Here is a 19,456-nt window from a genome sequence, read left to right as displayed (position 1 = left end):
TGACCCGCTGGCTAAACAACAGCACCTACTACTGTGATAAATCAAGAATTATTGAAAAGTTACATCAGAGGCTAACTTTACCCTTTCTTCTCTGTTGGAACAATAGCAATAATTGGGTGGTGGGTTTTCCTCCTGAACCTGAACGCCGCCTCATGTCTCTTCTCTTCCTGCTGTAACAGTCGGGTAATTCTCAGATACTCAGATATCTCAAATACTACAAACACATTGGCAGAAAAAAACATGGCATCTCTGTGGCGCATTAAGGGGACTTTAATCTCTGTATTCTTACATCAACAGATGAAGGAAACATAAATACAATCGCTTACACAACTGGCTGCATCACGAACGTTATTATTCACACACTTGTCCATGCTCTGAACGTGTTTCTGAAGGATACCTCTAGAGGCCGCACCAGAGAGCTCAGGCCGTATGCAACTACAGTGCGGGATGTAAACAACAGACATGACGACACTCGAGGAGCTTACTATGTTACTATGTTAATTCTGAATTCTCAGTGGACCCGTGATTGGCAAAACTTTGTAGCCAGCTCAGGTGACTGATGACGGGTGGACAGAGCACACCATCGGCATCGTCCCCACTCCGTTTCTCCAGCATTTTCCTCCATGCACGGATGTAACGGTCCTGTGTTTGTTTTGCAGGTTTCCACGTCAACTTCTAAAATGGAACTTATCTGTCACCAGCTATTGTTTGTCGCTGTGCAGTGGCAATGACACATAGTACAGATGTGGATAATTGCGGACCTGGTTTATGAGCTCGTCTTCATTACTTTCTGCCATTGTTGTCCCTGCTGCTGTGCTGACCCTGTCACATCCCCTCTGACCCCACTGTTCATGTGCATACTGCATCTACGTGTACATATAGTGTTAGTTTTTAAGCCGTGGCACACGTACTTAAAAGCAAGTATAGATATATATATATATATATGCCTCCTGCTTAAAGGTCCAGTTCGCAGATTTTCAACCTCTAGCTAATGCCATTATGGTAGAAAAAAATGCAATTTCACTCTGTGCCTTTGGAGGACGCTATCCGCTTCTCCAGTGGGCCCTGGAAAACCTCCGCCAGACTACATAAAACGTGTCATCTGGCGGAGGCCAGGGAGCTTGCTAAACTACACTTCCTCAGTCTGGGACGCCCACCTCCGTTGTCATGTCTCATTCAAAATCGTCAGGTTTGAAATGTAGACTGCAGACCTGATGTTTTTTTAGACGATCCACCGGTATATTCTCGTCGTATTTCAGATTCTGCACCGCTGGGAGAAACCACAAGCTGTTTGTACAACTTTCTCCACAGCTATGGCGCCAATTTCAACTATTATTGCTTCTTTAGATTACAGAGAACACCAGCTTTGACTGCGTCTTTTTCCAGGGGAGAATTGCTCCTTTAATTAGTCACTGGTTGCATCTGACACATATTAAATTCAGAATGATCTTCAGATTCATGCCTAAAAATGATCTATTGGAGTAAGGCCCCCCCCCCAAAAAAAGAATAATAATATAAATGTTAATTTGATGCTTCATTTTCATACTTATTGATGTAAAACTCAAAGCGACAATTAACTTAATTATTATAGATATAGTCTTCTTGTCCTTCCTCCACAGGCATTTTGCATTGAGCTGTACGGAGTCACAGGGGGGACTCTTGCCGCGTGAGTGCGACAGTAGTGAGATGAGATTGGCTCTGACAGCTCCATTCCACCACTGCTGGACAGCAAATGTCCGGAGTCAGACAGCATATGTACAGACAGGAGTGTGAGAGAGAGGTCCGGGCTGTGTTTAAAGGGTTTCAGTGTGTGAGCGTCTGTCATCTGTCACATCTGTGGCTGTTACAGATATGTACATCCTAATCTATATGAAGAGCATGTCCGAGTATCCAGCAGGTCATTCAAGGCTTCATGGAGTTGAACGTTTTGAGTACTTCTTCTGTACTGTCTGTAGACTTTAGGTGCTTTAACCATCAACACACTGTTCCCCAGGTGCATCAGCGTGAACCGAGGTTAAGCCTTAGTGGGTCTGTCACTGGAAAATTCAAAGCTTGTGGACCTCAGGCCATGGGGAGGGAAATAGGCTCTGGGTGAAGATAAGCAGATGCACTTTGCTCAGGCATGAAATGCTTTCCAGGGAATGCGGACAGAGATACGGAGAGAGGGAGAAAGATGCAGAACCAAAGTGACAGAAGGAAGAAAAGGAGGCGGGAAAAGTGAATGAGTCACCATGCAGGACATGAAACATATTCTTTTGTTCTCATGGGCATGAGTCACACTCGATTTATGTACACTGCAGTTTGGTCGTTTTTACTATATTCATATTGTCGTATGATTTTTGCCCTAAAAAGGGTCAAATCCTGTCCTCTTAAGTCCACTTTTGGAGAGATGTCACTCGATGCACGAAGATTAATCTTGAAATTGTCTGGTCCGCTGAGCCTGAGAGCGTGACCGCAGCCCTCGGCTCAGCAGTGATAAGACTCCTTATGGCTTGTGATTTGGGTATTCAGCACAGGCATGGCAGGGTTTTTGCACTCACTGCTCACTGGCTCAATATCCATCTATATGACGGGGTTTGGCGTTAAAGTCTGTGCATAAAGGTGCTTTCAGAATATTTACGGCTCATCAACAACACACAAGAAACTCTTTATACTCAGAAAAAGAGGAAATCATCCGGAGTTGACCATCGTGGCCTACACCACTGTTGTTATTTTCATATTACACAACAAAAAACACGAGAAGACACGATTACAAGAAACATGCCAGTATGGCTCCTTACTGTTAGATCTTGTCTGCAAAGGTACATTAAAGTTGGTGATGAACGGTAATTGTGGGAGCACACCTCCCAGATATCCCACCAGTGTCGCATGTGTGACTTCCACGGTTGGCTCGGGTTGTAACTCTTGATTTTCCTCGCTGACGGTCGCTTTTCTTTTCAGACTGTTTGCCTTCATCTAAGCGTCAAATTTTTTTCTTTTGTTATATGTGTTATGTATCACATTTTCTCTTCTAAATGTTAAATTGTACAAACAAAACTCCAAAGTATGTGATTCATACATGCTTTCTCATTCCCCGTACTCTGGCCCTTTTCTTTAGCTGCTCCATGCTGAGCTGGATGTCTGTTCTTTAGTGTCCCCTTTTTTCCTATTAAGAAAGAAGATTAAATCAGTTTAGCATCATAAACTGTTTTTTAAAGCACAAAGAAGAAGAGCGTTTTCTTTTGGCAGTATTGTGTCTGGCTGCACGGCAGTGCAGTGGTTTGTGCTGTCGCAGTTAGAAGGTTCCTGGTTCAAAAGCAACCTTTCTGTGTGGAGTTTGCATGTTCTCCCCAAGCATGCGTGGGTTCCTTCCGGGTACTCTAGCTTCCTCCTACAGTCTAAAGACATGCTCGTTAGGTTAATTGGTGATTCTAAATTGCCCCTAGGTGTGAACATGAGCGTGAAAGATTGTCTGTCTCTATGCGTCAGCCCTGTGATTGACTGGCGACCTGTCAAGGGTGTACCCCGCCTCTTGCCCACTGACAGCTCAGATTAGCTCCAGCTCTAGTTACTGTCCCTGTATCATCTCTTTATGCTGTTTTTATACCAGTTTAAAAAAAAAGGATTAAACCCATGTTAAATTAACACTCGAGTCTGCTTTTCGTAGAGTCTAATGACTTTGAAGCGTCATTTACCAACAGCACATGCAGAACATTTTGACTGATGTTCAGTCAAACACGGTGTCTGAAAGAGAAAGTAATGCTAAACAACAAGAGTTTATGACAAGACCAGGAGCATATATCAATTAATCAATGTTTAAAGTTAGTACACTGAGTGGCAATGTATGGCACCAACACAGTAATATAAAGAAATGGACACTGTTCTGTACGGATCAATATGCATTATCTTACTGTGAAAGAGCCTCTTATTGAAATGATCTGACAGCTGCCAAAAGCAATGTTGGCGCACTTTTTATAAAGTTACCTGACAGAGGAATTCCAATGTAAACGGCCTCCAACATTTGACTCTCTTGGCCGGCTCACATCCTTGTTGTTGTGGGGTGTTTGCAATTAGCTATAAAACACTAATGGATGGGGTATAAAAGTGCCAGTAGGAAAAAATATTCTGAAGCAACTGCAAAAAAATCAAAGGCCAGAGTTATGGCCTGAGATAAAATCGAGAAGAAGTTTGTTGATCTCTTGGTACCTCAGGGCTGCATATATATTCATTACAATTGATTATGAATGACAAATGATGAACGGAGAATCGCATTAGTTCTTTCAGTGCAGTCTAATATCAGCTGACTCTTTGATTACCGATCACATTGAAACACTTCCCAATCACATTAAATCAAGGTAATGAGGTGCGGTCTGACGAGCTCTCGCTGTCACTCAGGTCAGTTTATGTATGCTGTTTGTTGTTTTATGCGCTACACTCTGCTGATACGGGTTATTCTGCATTTTATCACCATACCTGCTGAGGCCGCTTCTCCTTTTATGCATAATGTGTGCACTGTAGCTCAATTATATATGTCCACTGGGTTTTGTTCTGTATAGTGCTTTTGGATGGCTGACATCGCAGTGTAGAATATGTTTATAGTGCATGAGAGAGGAAGCAATTTCTTATATAACTGGGTCGTACCATTTATTACAGCAAATGCTTTATACATCAATCAATCAATCAAATTGTATTTGTTTATTATTATATTTATTTATTATTATCATTTTATTATTGTTTATTATTTGTTTATTTATTTATTTATAAACCATCCACTTTGACCATCTCTATCCACATGATATGATCTTATTTACACCATTCGTCTTGTGAATTTGTTTACATCTCTGTAAAAACCAGCCACTTTTAACTCCCAATATTAATGGTTATTTTAAAGAGATATACTGTAACCAGAAACTGAATAACTGACTAAGTAAACATTACAAAAATGTGGAATTCCCAAAATATTGAAACATTTTATATATCCCCGTTGTTCTGTGTTTAGCTGGTGTCACAATGCATCTGGCTTCAGGCCTAGTTAAAGAGATCATCTTCAATCTATGCAGTTCAAACATAATTGTTTAAATACAGGACGATTTTACAATGATAAGTCACATTATGTTGTATGTAGTCACTTTATATATGTCATTACATTGCCATTATGATAAATGGGTGACGCATGTCAAATGTCATGCTAATAAAGCCTATTGAATAGAATTAAATTGTATTGAGCTGAGTGGTGTGCAGCACTGTGTCAGTGATGGTTTGCTGCTGTAAGCAAGACAAAGGACTGTGGGTGTTCTCTAATCAAGGGGACAACTAAATACTGAAAGAACAGAACAGTGTGAGGTGATTAGGAGCATTCAGAACTCTGAGTGAATGTAGATAGTCTATCTGATAAAGGCATGCTACTAAAGAAATACATTATTAATATGGGTTTACTGCATCTATAGTACGTGCAAGTAGCCTTATGGCATTTCTTAATGTCCTATATAGTAAAAACTCTCTTAACTAAAAAGTTTATGTCACCTCCTGTCTGGGTATTTTGACTCTTAAACTTACTCTCACAGAAAAACATCTGTTTATCATGCACTTCCTGTCTGCCCATCATCTGACTCATCATTGTGAATGCAGCGGGCATCACTCCTTGTGAACAGGTAAGAGTTGCCACTCTAAGTATTGCTCTTTATGTATGATATGCAGTATCTAAACAAGAAAAGGTTAATGGAGCAACACGAGTGATCTGTATCTCTTTCACTCTCATACAAACATGACACGAGGTTACAAATATATTTAACAGGGCATTATGTAGTAGATTTGTGAATGGCTGTAGACGCATCAGAGCGATCCTTCATGCTGAATTAGGTCTGTGGGTCAACAGGCACTCACATTGTTAAAGGCCAAAAATCTCAGTGTCATCTGTTCAAACCCACATGTTTAACTGGGTCGTGCTGTTTTTGGTAACAGGAGCTAATGGTGTCTTTTGGGCCCTGAACACATTTTGAGGGTGACTGTTCAAATTAAAACATTTTATCTGTGAGAAAGCAGAGGCTGCTGCGTGCAAACTTCTCTCTGTTCAACATGAGTTGAACAGAAGTCTTTGGCTGTACAAGTTGCAAATGTTGAAGCGCTTTGATGTCACTATGTCCTCCCACTAAAGAGCGAGGATGTGCTGCATCTTTGAAGCAATAATTCATATTATTTCAACTAGGGACATTTGTGTTTGCTTTGAGTGCATTTTCTTTTTTCATGTAGACATGCAAGGTTTCATTGTTTTGATGATACTGTAGTGGAGTAATAAGACAAGCTATAGTCTCCAGAACACAAGTAAAAAGTTGCTAGTTGTAGCTGGGTAAGAAGAAATACTGTGGATGCAATTGTTACACATGGCTAACAGGTGACAGATTAGTTAAGAAATAGCAGTTAAAAGATTGATACCACTCCCATATTTGGTACCAGAAGATGATTAGTCAGCTTAGCACTAACGGGGTAACAGCTAGCATAGTTTGAGTAAGAAATAGCTGTAAAGAGATGGATACCGCTCATGTATTTATTCTTTCAAGATGAAGCTTGAGCTAGAAGACAGTTAGCTTAGCTTAGCTTAGCTTTGCTTAGCACAAAGACAAAACATGGGGAAACAGCAAGCAAAGTTTAAGTAAGAAAGAGCAGTAAAAAGATGGATACCACTCCTGTATTTGTCCTTTCCAAGTTGGAGCTGGAGCCAGAAGCCGGTTAGCTTAGCTTAGCATTAATACTGGAACCAGGAGTTAACAGCTAGCAAATTTTGAGTAAGAAATGACAATCAAGAGATTGAGACTGCTCCCATATTTGTCCTTTTGAAATTAAGCTGGAGGCAGAAGGCGATTAGCTTCACTTAGCACTAAGACTGGAAATATATAAAGAAGCAGGAAAGGTTGAGTAAGAAGAAGCAGTAAAAGGATTGATACTGCTCCCATGTTCGTCCTGTCAAGATGAAACTGAAGCCAGAATATGGTTAGCTTAGCTTAGCATTAAGGCTGGACACAGGGAAACAGCTAGTAAAGATGAGTCACAAACAGGTGTAAAGAGATGGATACCATATATGTCCTTTTAAGATGAAGCTGGAGCCAGAAGACAGTTAGCTTAGCTTAGCATTAAGACTGGAAACAGCCTGATGGTGCTAACAACAAGGGGTTCTGTGCTGGACTACTTCTTGGCCAGAAGCAGTGAGCTCCTGGATTTTTGTCACCACTCTGGGGGTTTCCAGGCGATTAAACAATTAATGAGCTTAGAGTTGCTGGTATTTTTTTTCTACCTTTGGAAACCCATTCCAGTTGTTTCCCACTGCTTCAGGCTAACTGTCTGATGATGTACAGCACCTTTTTATTTGAGAGTGGTATGATTCTTTTCATGTCATTACACTGTACCCCAACAGAGAAAAACGGCATCTATGATAAGCAGCATTGGCAGAACCTGTGCCTGGTGGCTTATAGATTTTTCCACACTGAGAAATAGTAGATGCAGGCAGTGTAGCGTTCGACTGAAACATATATACCTCAGGATATTGCATGAGAAACCGGCCTTACTATGAGGGCTACTGATGCACGTAAATAAAGCCGATTAGAACAATATCCTTAGGGATGGATGTCATGTCATCAGGATGAAAAAACGACAATATCTGAGTGAACAGAGAATGAAGATTTAATAGTACTAGACTTCCACACCACACCATACCTCCTCTCTCTCTCTCTCTCTCTTTGATGACTTTTCAATCTCTCACCTCAGAGTGCGGCAGATGGAGGCCTTCAGCAGGTGGTCCTGAATTGCAGTAATTAAAAAGACACAGACAGCCCTGCAGAGCCGCCCAACATGAGAGCGTAGCAGTGTCTGGACAGAGAATCAGAGCTGGAGAGAGTGAGGGATCAGATACCGAACACCCTTTATCAATTCTTTCTCGTGTCTTTTGTCTCTCACTTGTTCTCTCTGGGGTCAGACTGTGTCAAGCTTTGTTGAAAGGGTGTTTGGGGTTTTTTTTTTCTCTCCTCACACAGTGGAAATTTGGCTGCTGCTGCTGATAAGATTTTCAGTGACACTGGCTGAGCTCATTGAAGCCTGGACATCCTTTTTTGGAGACCAATAACTCAGACGGATGGTGACTGAGGACCTGTTAGGGAGGGAGTCTGGACTTCTTGTACACATGATCCACGACAGGATCTGCGTCACTGTGCACATGAATGCATACACATTACACACACCTGCATAAGCGAGGACAATGGAGACGCAGTGATGTCATTAATGGGAAATAGTAGAGAAGTCAAGTTATGTATGATTAATGTGCTGCATGTTCATTTTCTTTATTTGTCTATTTTCTTTAATTCAATTGTTCTCATAGTGATTTAAATGTTACCATGGTTTTACAGTCTGTTAGGACCTCCTGAGTTTCAGTACTGTTATGCATGTGCAGAACTTAACCCAAAATGAACCCTAACAGGTTAGCCATAGCTATGTAGCAATCAAATCATTGCTGTATTAGGCCATGTCCACACATACATGGGTATTTTTCAAAACATAGCTTTTTGTCTGCATTTTGGCCTTTCGTCGACGCACAAACGCTGTTTTAGGTCACTGAAAACAGATCTTTTGTAAAACTCCTGCCAGGGTGAAGACTTTTAGAAACTGTTTCTGGCTTGTGGCGACAAGCTGTGCGCCGTTATGTCCTTTGTGAGGCTTCAAACGAGGCGACTTTCCTTGAAAATGACAGACGTGACAAAGACAGTGATGCTTCGTTGCTAACAGGACTTTTTACGTGTTTACACATACACTATATATACAGTTACCCGCAGCCCGCCAGGTAGTCTTCTGGCAATAGATTTTTTCAGATTTTTGACTGACCGCGATTTTCTTTTTCTTCTGTTCATGACTGGGTTATATCGCCACCTGTTGGTGTGGTATTCTCATGACAGAGTTTCTGTTGTGTTTTTGCGTTTTCGTTTGGACAGGGATTTTTTTTGTAAGCGTGCTTGTGTGGACGGAGGTTTTTAGGAAATGAAGGAGGGAAAAACTCGTTGGCACTTAATGACTTTGTTCCCTCCTGTCTTGATCGTTGCTTGTGTTGTATTAACTCTCAGATGTACGTCGCTTTGGACAAAAGCTAAATGAAATTGTAACATTGTAACATTCTATATAGAAAACCACAAAATGGTTATTTCTCAAATTTCACTACCTTTTTATGTTTTTGTACTGAGGCAAGATGATTATTTGTTCCTGCAAATTCACATTAAATCCACTAAGTCATAAACTGTAAGGGGCAGCTGTGGCTCAGTCGTACAGTGGGTTGCAACTCAATTGTAGGGTTGGCGATTCGATCTCCAGCTGCCGCGGTCTACATGTCGAAGAGTGTCCTTGGGCAAGACACTGAACCCTGAACAGCCCCTGAAGGCAGAGCCATCAGTGTGTGAATGTGATAAGTCAGATCCTGGTGGGCAGATTGAAACTTTGCATAGCAGCCTCTGCCAGCTGTGTGTGCGCGCTATAGAAAAGTGTAGTCCATTTAGCATAAAGACAACACAGATGTACAGACTAACAATGACATGAAGGCACCTTCAAACATCTGGCTTTACTATTTACTGATTTGATACAGGAACTTTTAACCTTCTGGGTATGAGAACTGAAGGACGCATTTTTTAATGTTTTTACAGTCCTAAAGCGATTGTATAATGAACCTTGCTAGACCACTATTAATTTTTTGTTTTTTGACTATAAAGCAGCATAAACAGTAAATGGCACATTCATGTGAATTGTGTGAAAAAAGAGGCACATCGGGGTGTTGGTTTAGCTCAGATTGGCAGCTCATGTTCAGAGGCTACAGTCCTCCATGTGGCGGCCCTGGGTTCAGCTACCACCCTCAGCCCTTTGCCGGGTGTCATTCCCCATTCTCTTTCCCCTGTTTCCAACGCTATCCACTGTCCTCTCGATAAATAAAGACATAAAAGGCCCCGAAAAAAAGAGGTACATTTCTTTGGCTCTTTTGGCTGTTATAACATTACGAACATTATGGCACTGCTCACGTAGCGCATTATATACTTAATCCTTACACTCGTGCTGTTATCTCAAATTTTACCAAAATTGATGAGCCCTTTTTTACACACGCTCTCACAAGCGTTCGACCGCCCGTTCAGACAAGGTCACGGTTGTTGACGCAGGCGTGTCTGAGGAGTCGGTGTTAGATGTCCTTAAAGGAGTGCAAACCGCAGGTCCGCAACAACAGCTCAATCAGAGCAGCCTTCCACCTAATCTCCTCTGTCAGGGCAGCATTAAAGATGCATCGTAGAGAGGGAGAGCTCATGTGCCACCCAGCAGCTGATTGGCACAATGGGTCGGTGAACAAAGCTGGTAGTTCACTCATTTAGTCTTTGTTATTGACCTGGATACTGCATCTAGATTCTAATTCCAGTAAGCACTTATGTATTAATGACTCCAAATATAGCTTTCAGTCAGCAGCTTTGATCAAACATTGGATAATTTTCTTAAAAACAATCATCAAAAGGTTTTTTTCAACAAGATTTCTGTGCAGCAACTTGCCTGAAACATAAAAACGCTGGGCATCTGAGAGCTCCAAACAAACAAGCCTTCTCCACACAGGGATAAAAGCGAGCTCCGCATCAGGGGGGCCTTGTAAATCCACTGAAACAGTTCAAGGTATTGGCAAATCATTATGTCAAACAGGAGTTGTTGCTCGGGGCCGGAGGGAGACAGAAAGAAAAAGAATAGGCAGGCAGGATGGCAGATAAACATTTGTTGCACATCAAAGGACATCAGAAGAGTCGATTCTTTCAGCCGGCAAGGAGAGACACGCACGCCAGGGATCAACTAGATTAAAGGGGCTCTAAAGTGAGCCATTGATCGTGTCAGCCGGGTTATTCTGCCGGATATTTATCGCTAATAGTGATGATAGCTTATCTTTAATTTGGCTACTAACAAATCAACAATAAAGTGCAGGAACAATCATCTACATGAAGCTCATTACCAGGAACTGTGCAAGCACACACACCTTCAGATTGAGCGTGGACAGACGGGGGGAAAGACAAGAAATATTCACCATTATTTTTCGCAGCATATGGGTGCACAATTGGGTCAGAAGATAAGAAAAGCCCCTGGTGACTGTGGACAGATGCGATCCATATCTGGCTGTGTGGATGTCCTCCCCCATCTTGTCTCTCTCGCAGGCCTGCAGTGATCAGACAGTGACCTGTGGACAAACCGTCATGCCTTTAGGATGCAGATGAGTAGAGACGAGGATGCCTTAGTGCTCCTCTGACATCTGCTGTCGTTTGTTATTTTTAGAAGCATTGTGAGTATGTTTTTTTTCCTCAGAGGATCCAAAATCAGAGACATGTGGAATAAAGGAGGTTCAGTGGGTTCATTGAGGTGTAAACACTATTTTTTGGCTTTAGGGTCAAAGGTCATATGCTTCATTTTAGCCAGTGATCTATTCTAAGATTATAAATTTAATAATATATAAGCTTGTCACTGTTTCTAATAGACTTTTGTGATTCAATCAATAAGACACGTCCTGCAAACAGAATCAATATGAACGAGCTTGTAAGGCCAGAGCACATTGGCGTGCACGCCCGCACCTTTGTGTTAGCGTGTGAATGTATCGCATGAAGAATACGGCCGCGCTCTAAACTTTGTGTCGGTCAGCAGATCAGCGGTAATGATGAGCCAGGTGTCTGTCCTCTGGCCGGCTGCCTGGAGATCAGCATTAGATTAGACTGTCAGGCTGTGTGGGGATATACGGCACAGACGTGGCGGGATTTTCACGAAACGCATCAATCATGTCATTGGCACAGAGGTCTGACCTGGTGGCGAAATCATTTCAGTATGAGAGCTGCATTATGACAAATGTCAGGATGAAGGATAGGAGGGAGTGTCACTAACAAGCTTCATCTGCTGCACGGGGCAAAGTGCAGCTCTTTATACTGTGTGTGCCAACACAGGGGTCATTTCAGCAACTGTACCTTACTATCATTGCAAGTCCAGTCCAGTATCATTATATATTTTTTTAATGTTATTTCTAGTTTATTTTTTATTTATAGATTGTTCTCTATATTATGTTTCTTGCGCTTTTATTCTGAAGGACCTAGAAATCAGTTTATTCCCAACCTTTTTGCCTTCTTACCCTTCAAAATAAAGCAATGTTTACATGCAATTCATTGTCACAGTTTGCCTGCTGTATACTGTGGTTGGATGCAACCATACCGTGGATGTTTGTCACTTTTAGACTACACAATTTAACAGCCTCACCATATATCCAAAGCTTATATGTACTTATAAATGAGGGTAATTTAATAATCCTCTTCAATGAATGATAACCAGAATTATTATGGTTTCTTTTTTAATGTTATTCTATTTTAATTATTAATTTCTAAAAAAAAAAAAAAAAATGTTGCCTTTTATTTTGAAGAACCTCGATCTAAAAGGGTGCCTTCAAAATAAGTGTCTCTTACTTCTTTACTTACTTATTGTGTCCTAGACAATGACTGTATAGATGGACGATGCGTCTCCATCTGCTGTCATTGTACAAAATTGATGCCAAAATGCCCCCGTAGAAGGCGCTGCCATCTTGCGATGGTGAAGCTTGTGAAGATGGTAACCAAAAACACACTTACTGAGAAAACAAGGATCCCGCACGTTGGCGTGTTTAACAGCAGAACAGCTTCTTGTGTTGGTCTGCAGCAGACGTTCACAGATATGGAAACTTCAGTGACTGTAGTGATTGTTTTAGTTACGTCTCCTCTCGCTGTTCGGATCGGGAACAGATCGGCTGCTGGAGCCAGATTTGTCAACAGAGCTCTCAATCATCATTTTTACAGCATTAAATAACTAATTAAAAATAAACTTGTCGGAAAATGTTACACTTGGATGTAAATCAGCATAATAAGAACTAACTATAATGACAGAAACCATGTTGAGAAACGTGGCATGTATTTTGATATTATAGTTTGACTCATGTCCCATCTGTTAACATGGAAGAGGCGGGCTTTATGACCTATACTGCAGCCAGTCAGCAGGGGGCGCTCGAAATGTTTTGACTTCACTTTTTGGTTAGCTATCATGTCGTCCATCTTTTTATACTGTGTATGGTCCAGCTTGCCAACTGCCTGGAAATGTTAAATGATCAAATAATTCACAAGAAAAAAAATACTGAAAATAGTTTTTAAACTATTAAGAACTGTGAAGAAGAAATATTTGACCAAGCTTGCTTATTTGTGTTGCAGTCCTTTGGGGGGGGGGTTCCTGACCCTTGGATTGGAAACCACAAAATAAAAGCCTTACAATATAACCAGAGCTTATAAGTGAGGGTAATATGATAATCCCCTGCAGTGAATGAGGACTGGATCAAAAGCCAATTTTGTCCTATGACCTTGTGAATATGAGCCGGTTCCATACATTCAATGAGGGAAAATACCTTCATTACAGCCTACAGCTGACAGTAATGTATTGACAGCAGCTGGATATATTGTATCTCTGCGCTGATTTGATGGGCGCTCATGCAACAGAGCAGCATCCATCATCCGGATTAAAACATATAAGGTCTTTACACCCATCCAGGACGGTCGCCTAATGCCAAGAGAATAATTCCCCAATCAGCACAATGAAACACACACACACACACACACACACACACACACACACTCACACACACACACGCACGAACACACACAAAAGGTCCGAGTGAAAAACATCTGTCACTTCAGTAGTCTGCTTATCTGGCCCGGCCATGTCAGCGCTCTGCCATGTGAGCACAAAGGCAGCGCTGGTGTTTTATGTTCCGCAGATGAGTTTCCTGATAAACACGCAGCTTCAGCCTCAACGCTGTTCAAACACAGAGAGTCTGGAGAGGTGATAACCCCAGACACTGTGTCTTCTTGCTTAGTTTTGTGGTAAAAGAGGCACAAATGGAGGCAATTAATAGTTTATGTGACACACAAAAAAACAAGATTGGCTTAACACCACCGACTCCACACACGCTCCCTCCAAAAATGAATCCCTTGAAGCCACCCCTCCCTCCCTCCTTACTCCTTCCTCCCTCTCACACTCTGTGGTCTGAGCTGCATGCTCACTGTCCCGAAACATGATGAACCATTCAGCCCTATGGGAATTTCTCCTCCCAGCAAGCTCGCGTCAGCTACATCTGTGTCTGCCAGCCAGAGTGGATGCAGCAGCAGCAGCAGCAGCAGCAGCAGCGTGGCAGTGACTTTTCTCAGGCTCATTCTGCTTCAACTTCACTGAGAGGAGGTTCATTTAATTCAGCTAAAACTATAGGAGGTGAAGTTCTCCTTCCTCCCCCTCCTGAGCAGACTCCACTAATTAATGAATGACTGAGGAAGGATGCTCTTGCAACTTGAGGATACTTTTCTCATGTGGACACACAAAGGCTGCGTTGGATGTCTGAGGGGAACGTGATGCTGCCTTCAGGGACGACCCGAGCCGTCTTCCCTTCGTCCTGTTTCTCCTCTCGCCCTGGCATGCCGGGGGGTCAAGTCAGCAGGATTTCTCATCCGCCTCAATCCTCCCTCCTCCGGCTGGGCTGCGATCCTGTTCCCCAGCGCCACACTTGACCTGAAGGCTTCCCGGGCAAAACAAAGGGATTAACTATGAACTTTGTTCCCACCAGGAGACGCAGTCCTCCCTAAAACAGAAGAATATGAGATCTGATGAAAGTCATTGTGAGTATTTGTTCTTCTTTACATCACAGTCTTTATGAATCCTAAGTGGTTGAATGTGCACTTTTTGATTGATGCTAAATGGCGTGACCTGGATTTAAGGGGAAATAGCATCATGTGTGCTCAAGTGAATGTCTGAGTGGTCGGTGCATGTATTTTTAATGGAGCCTTTTACCTTAATGAAAGCAGGAGGAAGTGCTCCCGCTTAAGTGTGTGTTTAGAGAAGGTGCCATACATTAGATTGTATACGTATTTATTTAAATCACACAACAGGTACATTTTAAAGCATACTATAGTTTTTCTCTGTCTCTGCCATGTGTGCTTTAAAAGCTTCATCCATCATCCTGTTTGTCAGAAGTGGACCCAATTCTATAGCACGGTCCTCGTTCTTCCACACCCTGCCTCCCCTCTACTCCTTCAGTCTTCATCGCTGATCACACTATCATACAATCAAAAAGTCATCTTATTTCCCTCCATAAAAACAACAATCAATATTTTCCCTCAAAAGCCAGAGCACACGCCTCTCAGCCTCCTTTCGCCCCCCCCCCCCCCCGTCTTTGATTAAGTGGAAACGACAAAACGAGGAAGGATTGAGCAGTGAACCGTGATTTTAACGAGTCCACCCAGTCCCCACAGATCTGGTGAGGTGTTGCAACAATTGTGGAAAGGTGGTGGTGCTCTTAACAAAAAAAAAAAACAGGAAGTATATTGTTGCTCCCATTAGACAGAAATGGTTTGGTAGGTTTGGGGGAAGAAATCGTGACTAAATTGCAATTTGACTTTTTGAAGTCAAAGGAAGGAAATTGTGAATGTTGGTTCGGGAGCTCTCATTTTGCTTTAATCATTAATACCATAAAGCTATGTTTTGTGTAGCACATATTAACAGGGAGCACGTCTAACCAGGACATCCAAATCAATCATCATCAATATCATCATGAAGAATAATGGGCGTGCTCTAAGTTGGCAACAAGTATCAGACAACCTGGAAGCATAAGCAGTGGAAGACAAAGAGTAAAAGTCTTCTTACAAGAGCCCAGATGAGTTTAAAGCCATGATCATTATCCAAATGATGGGGTATTAATGAAATGTTGCTCGTAAAACAGATCTCCTGCAGGCATTAAGCATTATCATTTTACTATCTTCAGCAGCTGCCAAACCCACTGGGTGTCCATAAGCAGATCATAACATTCACCTAATGATCATTACTTTTCAGAAAAGGCATTTAAAATTCAGGATTATACTTGTTTTCAAATCACCGAGGAGAAAAAGTTCAGCTCTGAATTTACAAAAAAGCAGACGGGTAGACTCTTTATTACACATTCTGACTTGTGTTACATCCCAATATGTGCTTCTCTGAGTGTTAGGCCACGGCCGCCAACACACGACACACCAATAAATATTTCAGATCGCATGTTTGGGACTCGGGTCTTTCACGTCAACATTTATAATCCTCTTTATTTCTCCTCAAACGCCCGACACTCTGAATGATTCAAGAATTTACTTAGCATTTCCAGAACGTCACGTATGCAGGAATCTGAGCCATGGGTCAGTGGTCTGATAGGACGCCCGAACCATTGTGCCAAAAAGCTCTGGGCTAATTTGCACATCATACATACTCAGCACACACACACACACACATTCTCACACACAGTGTCCTTTGCTTCCTTTGCTTTGACGCGCCTCTCTTTTGCTCTCTGCTTCTTCTTCTTCAGATGGTCTCTCTCATCTTCTCTCCTTTTCTTCCACAAATGCCACACACATACACACACACACACACACACACACACACATACACACACACATACACGCTTGTGCTATTTGCTTTCACGCTTCTGCTGTGCATATCTGAAACCAAAAGAAGAAGAGTGGAGAGAAGAAAGGTTACGTATGACTGGGAGGCCGGGTGGATGTGAGTGTATGGAGCTTCTGCACAGGAGCTCTGATGGCCAGGTGCCAGAGGACCTGCAGGAAGCCACCATTAAACATGTCCGCCTCTGCACTCAGTAGGCCATGGAGGACGGATTTTTGCTTCCTAGTCAAGCTTCACTCACAAACTGGACCATGTAAATCACTGGGTCAATGACTTCACTTCTATATTCTGACTGACACGACATCTCAGGCAGCCGTCGGATACTCATAGCAGGAGTGAGAGCGGGACTAATATTTGTCACTTCCTCTAATATTTTAATCTCACACCCTGTATAAACAAGTTATAAATACAGGTACACATTCAGGTGGTACGCTACCAAGATATCTGCAGCAGGGTCTCTGTTTGTCCTCTTTCCTGACCACACAGCGTCAGTAAGCTCTTCCCCACCGTGCGTCACATTTGATACCAAACTGCATCCATAAAAAGTCCAAAAACAGGCCACAGTGGACCATATTCACTATTTATAGTGATGCAGAGTCTGTGTTTACCCCACACTCTGAGTTCTGAGTGAACCATTAAAACACTTCCTGCTTCGATTTAGAAGCTATTAGCAGGCTTCACTTGTTCCACCGGTTGAGGTCATGAGGTAGAACAAGTCCATACTTTGTGTGTGTGTGTGTGTGTGTGTGTGTGTGTGTATGCTTAGCACTGAATGTTCAGTGGTGAGTCAGAAATATCTCGTTTCTTAAACACCATCTCTGTCATCATTAATTGAAACTGGTCGCTCTGCTGTCCACTTTTTGTTCATTACTCCAGCTGGTGTGTTTTGTTGAATTCCAGCTACACTGTCTTTAAAGAAAGTCTCCAAACTGATAAAATGAATTATGCTAAAAAATAAGACCAAGAGCAGCCATGCTGTGAGGCTGGTCTTAGGCACAGCAGTGCTTCAAGCTTCGCTATAGCATCAGGGTTCTAGCAACAGGCTCAAAGTCACACTGCTGAGGTTCTTATGTTTAGTTGCCCATGCTTACATTTTCTAATTATCAATTAGAAGAAGCCCCCAATTCAAGGGCTGCATCCTTCCAAGGACGTAGGTCAAGGCTGATTGTGTCACAGCGGCGCTTCAAAGGCTGTCCCATTTGGAGACAAGGCTCCTTCAGATGCAGCGGACAAATGCGTCCTCCCTTTCCCAGGCGACGAAGGATGCCTATCCCAAGAGTCATTGTACAATTCAAACGAGAGGGCGAACACTCAAGCGGCCACTTTTAAATGTAAAAGTTTTTGGTTTAACTCAATATAATAGCTAACGATAAACAAATGTTATGGTGGGCTTGAAAATACCTTCAAAATAATAGGTTGAGTTACGTGATGCTAGCTATGTTAGCTAGCTAGCTAGCTAGCTACCTGTTAGCTATCTGTTGCGAGATGACAGGACTGTTGCGCTTTGTGACGCAAGGGTAAGGGCAGAAACAGCTGGTGACGTGAACAGGAAATCCCCCGTAGAACAGACTGCCTCATTTCTGTTTGGTTTTAGCGGTCTACGCATGCTAAAAATGACTCATCCTTTGTTGCCTGCGTCCTTTGAAGGACGCAGCCCCTGAATTGAGGTGAAAAATGGCTAACACCTAGTTAGAAACATCAGTTGAAAACATTAGTAGCTTTGTGAGGCTGTACTTATTGCCACAGTTGTACTTTAAGCAGCTTAATGCTGAAGTCAACATGCTAACATGCTCCCAATCACAACGCTAACATGTTGCTGTTTATTAAACAAAATGAGTTAAGCTTGTTAGCATGCTAACATTTGCTAATTACCACTGAACACAACGCAATGATTTGAGCTGGAGCTGAAAGGAAAAGGTTTGAAGGTGTTTGGTCATAAAACAATTACATGACGAAATATTTGACCCGATCATGGCGAGGCGGGATCACCAATTTAGACGGGTACATTTATGTCAAATTCAACGGCAATCCCTCCGTTAGTTCTTGAGATGTTTCAACACATGGTAGCGAAACAACATTGTCAGTCCTAGAGCCATACTGATAGCAAGGCTGAAATGTTACAAAAGCGTTGAATAAAAAAGATCAATTCTTCTCTGTGGAGAAGGAAACTTATGAAAACCAAAATGGTATTTTACCTTATTATGAGGATCGACGCTCAAATAAACAATAAAAACAAAGGGACAATTTGTTACCGTTGTGAATACGGCAAAACAGCTGAGACAATGTGGACAGATTCATGACACCCCCTAAGCTTGAGAGTGTAATAATGTTGGGATTTGAGTGATGTGATATGAAATGTCGCCATATAAGAAGATAAGGAGCAATCTAAGTCCTCCAGGAGGACCCCCGCAGTGACTGGAATGTTATTTGTGTGGGCCTCAGGCTGCTGTGGCACTCCTGCTAACCTGGCACTGTCCAAGGAATGCCAATAAGTGAGGAAGTCATTTCTCAAGTGCAGAGCAGAGACGATGTCCTGCAAAGTATTGCCTTGTTGGCAGAAATTACATCGATATATCTTCGGTGGGGCAAGAGCAGTTAAGAGAGATCTTCTCACATGAGACACACAAGAGATCATGCATCAACAAATGAAGCAGATTGGGTCATGAAGGGGTCATCTCCAATGCACTGAGAAAGCTTGGAGAGCCAGAATTAGATTTGGTAACTTAAAGTTCTTTGTTTAATATCCCATCCTGTCAGCTGTTTCCATGCCCATATGTTGGCCAGTGCATCCAAACCCATTTGCTAGGATTGGCTGACCGCCAGAAGGTCCGATTGGTACAAGCCACATGGAGGATTTTCTCAGTGGAGGCGGTGTGTGCCCTGAAGTTCGTTGTCGCTCCTCACTGAGAGCATCAAACATTCGTAAACATTTGGAGCTTGGAAGATCGTACGCCAGAGCTGGGCT

This window comes from Semicossyphus pulcher, unplaced genomic scaffold (genome assembly GCF_022749685.1).
Source record: "Semicossyphus pulcher isolate SPU_LCO1_2020_fin unplaced genomic scaffold, fSemPul1.0.p SCAF_14, whole genome shotgun sequence".
Classification (NCBI taxonomy): domain Eukaryota; kingdom Metazoa; phylum Chordata; class Actinopteri; order Labriformes; family Labridae; genus Semicossyphus; species Semicossyphus pulcher.
The sequence above is the reverse complement of the archived record's forward strand: the minus strand, read 5'-3'. Positions refer to the sequence as shown.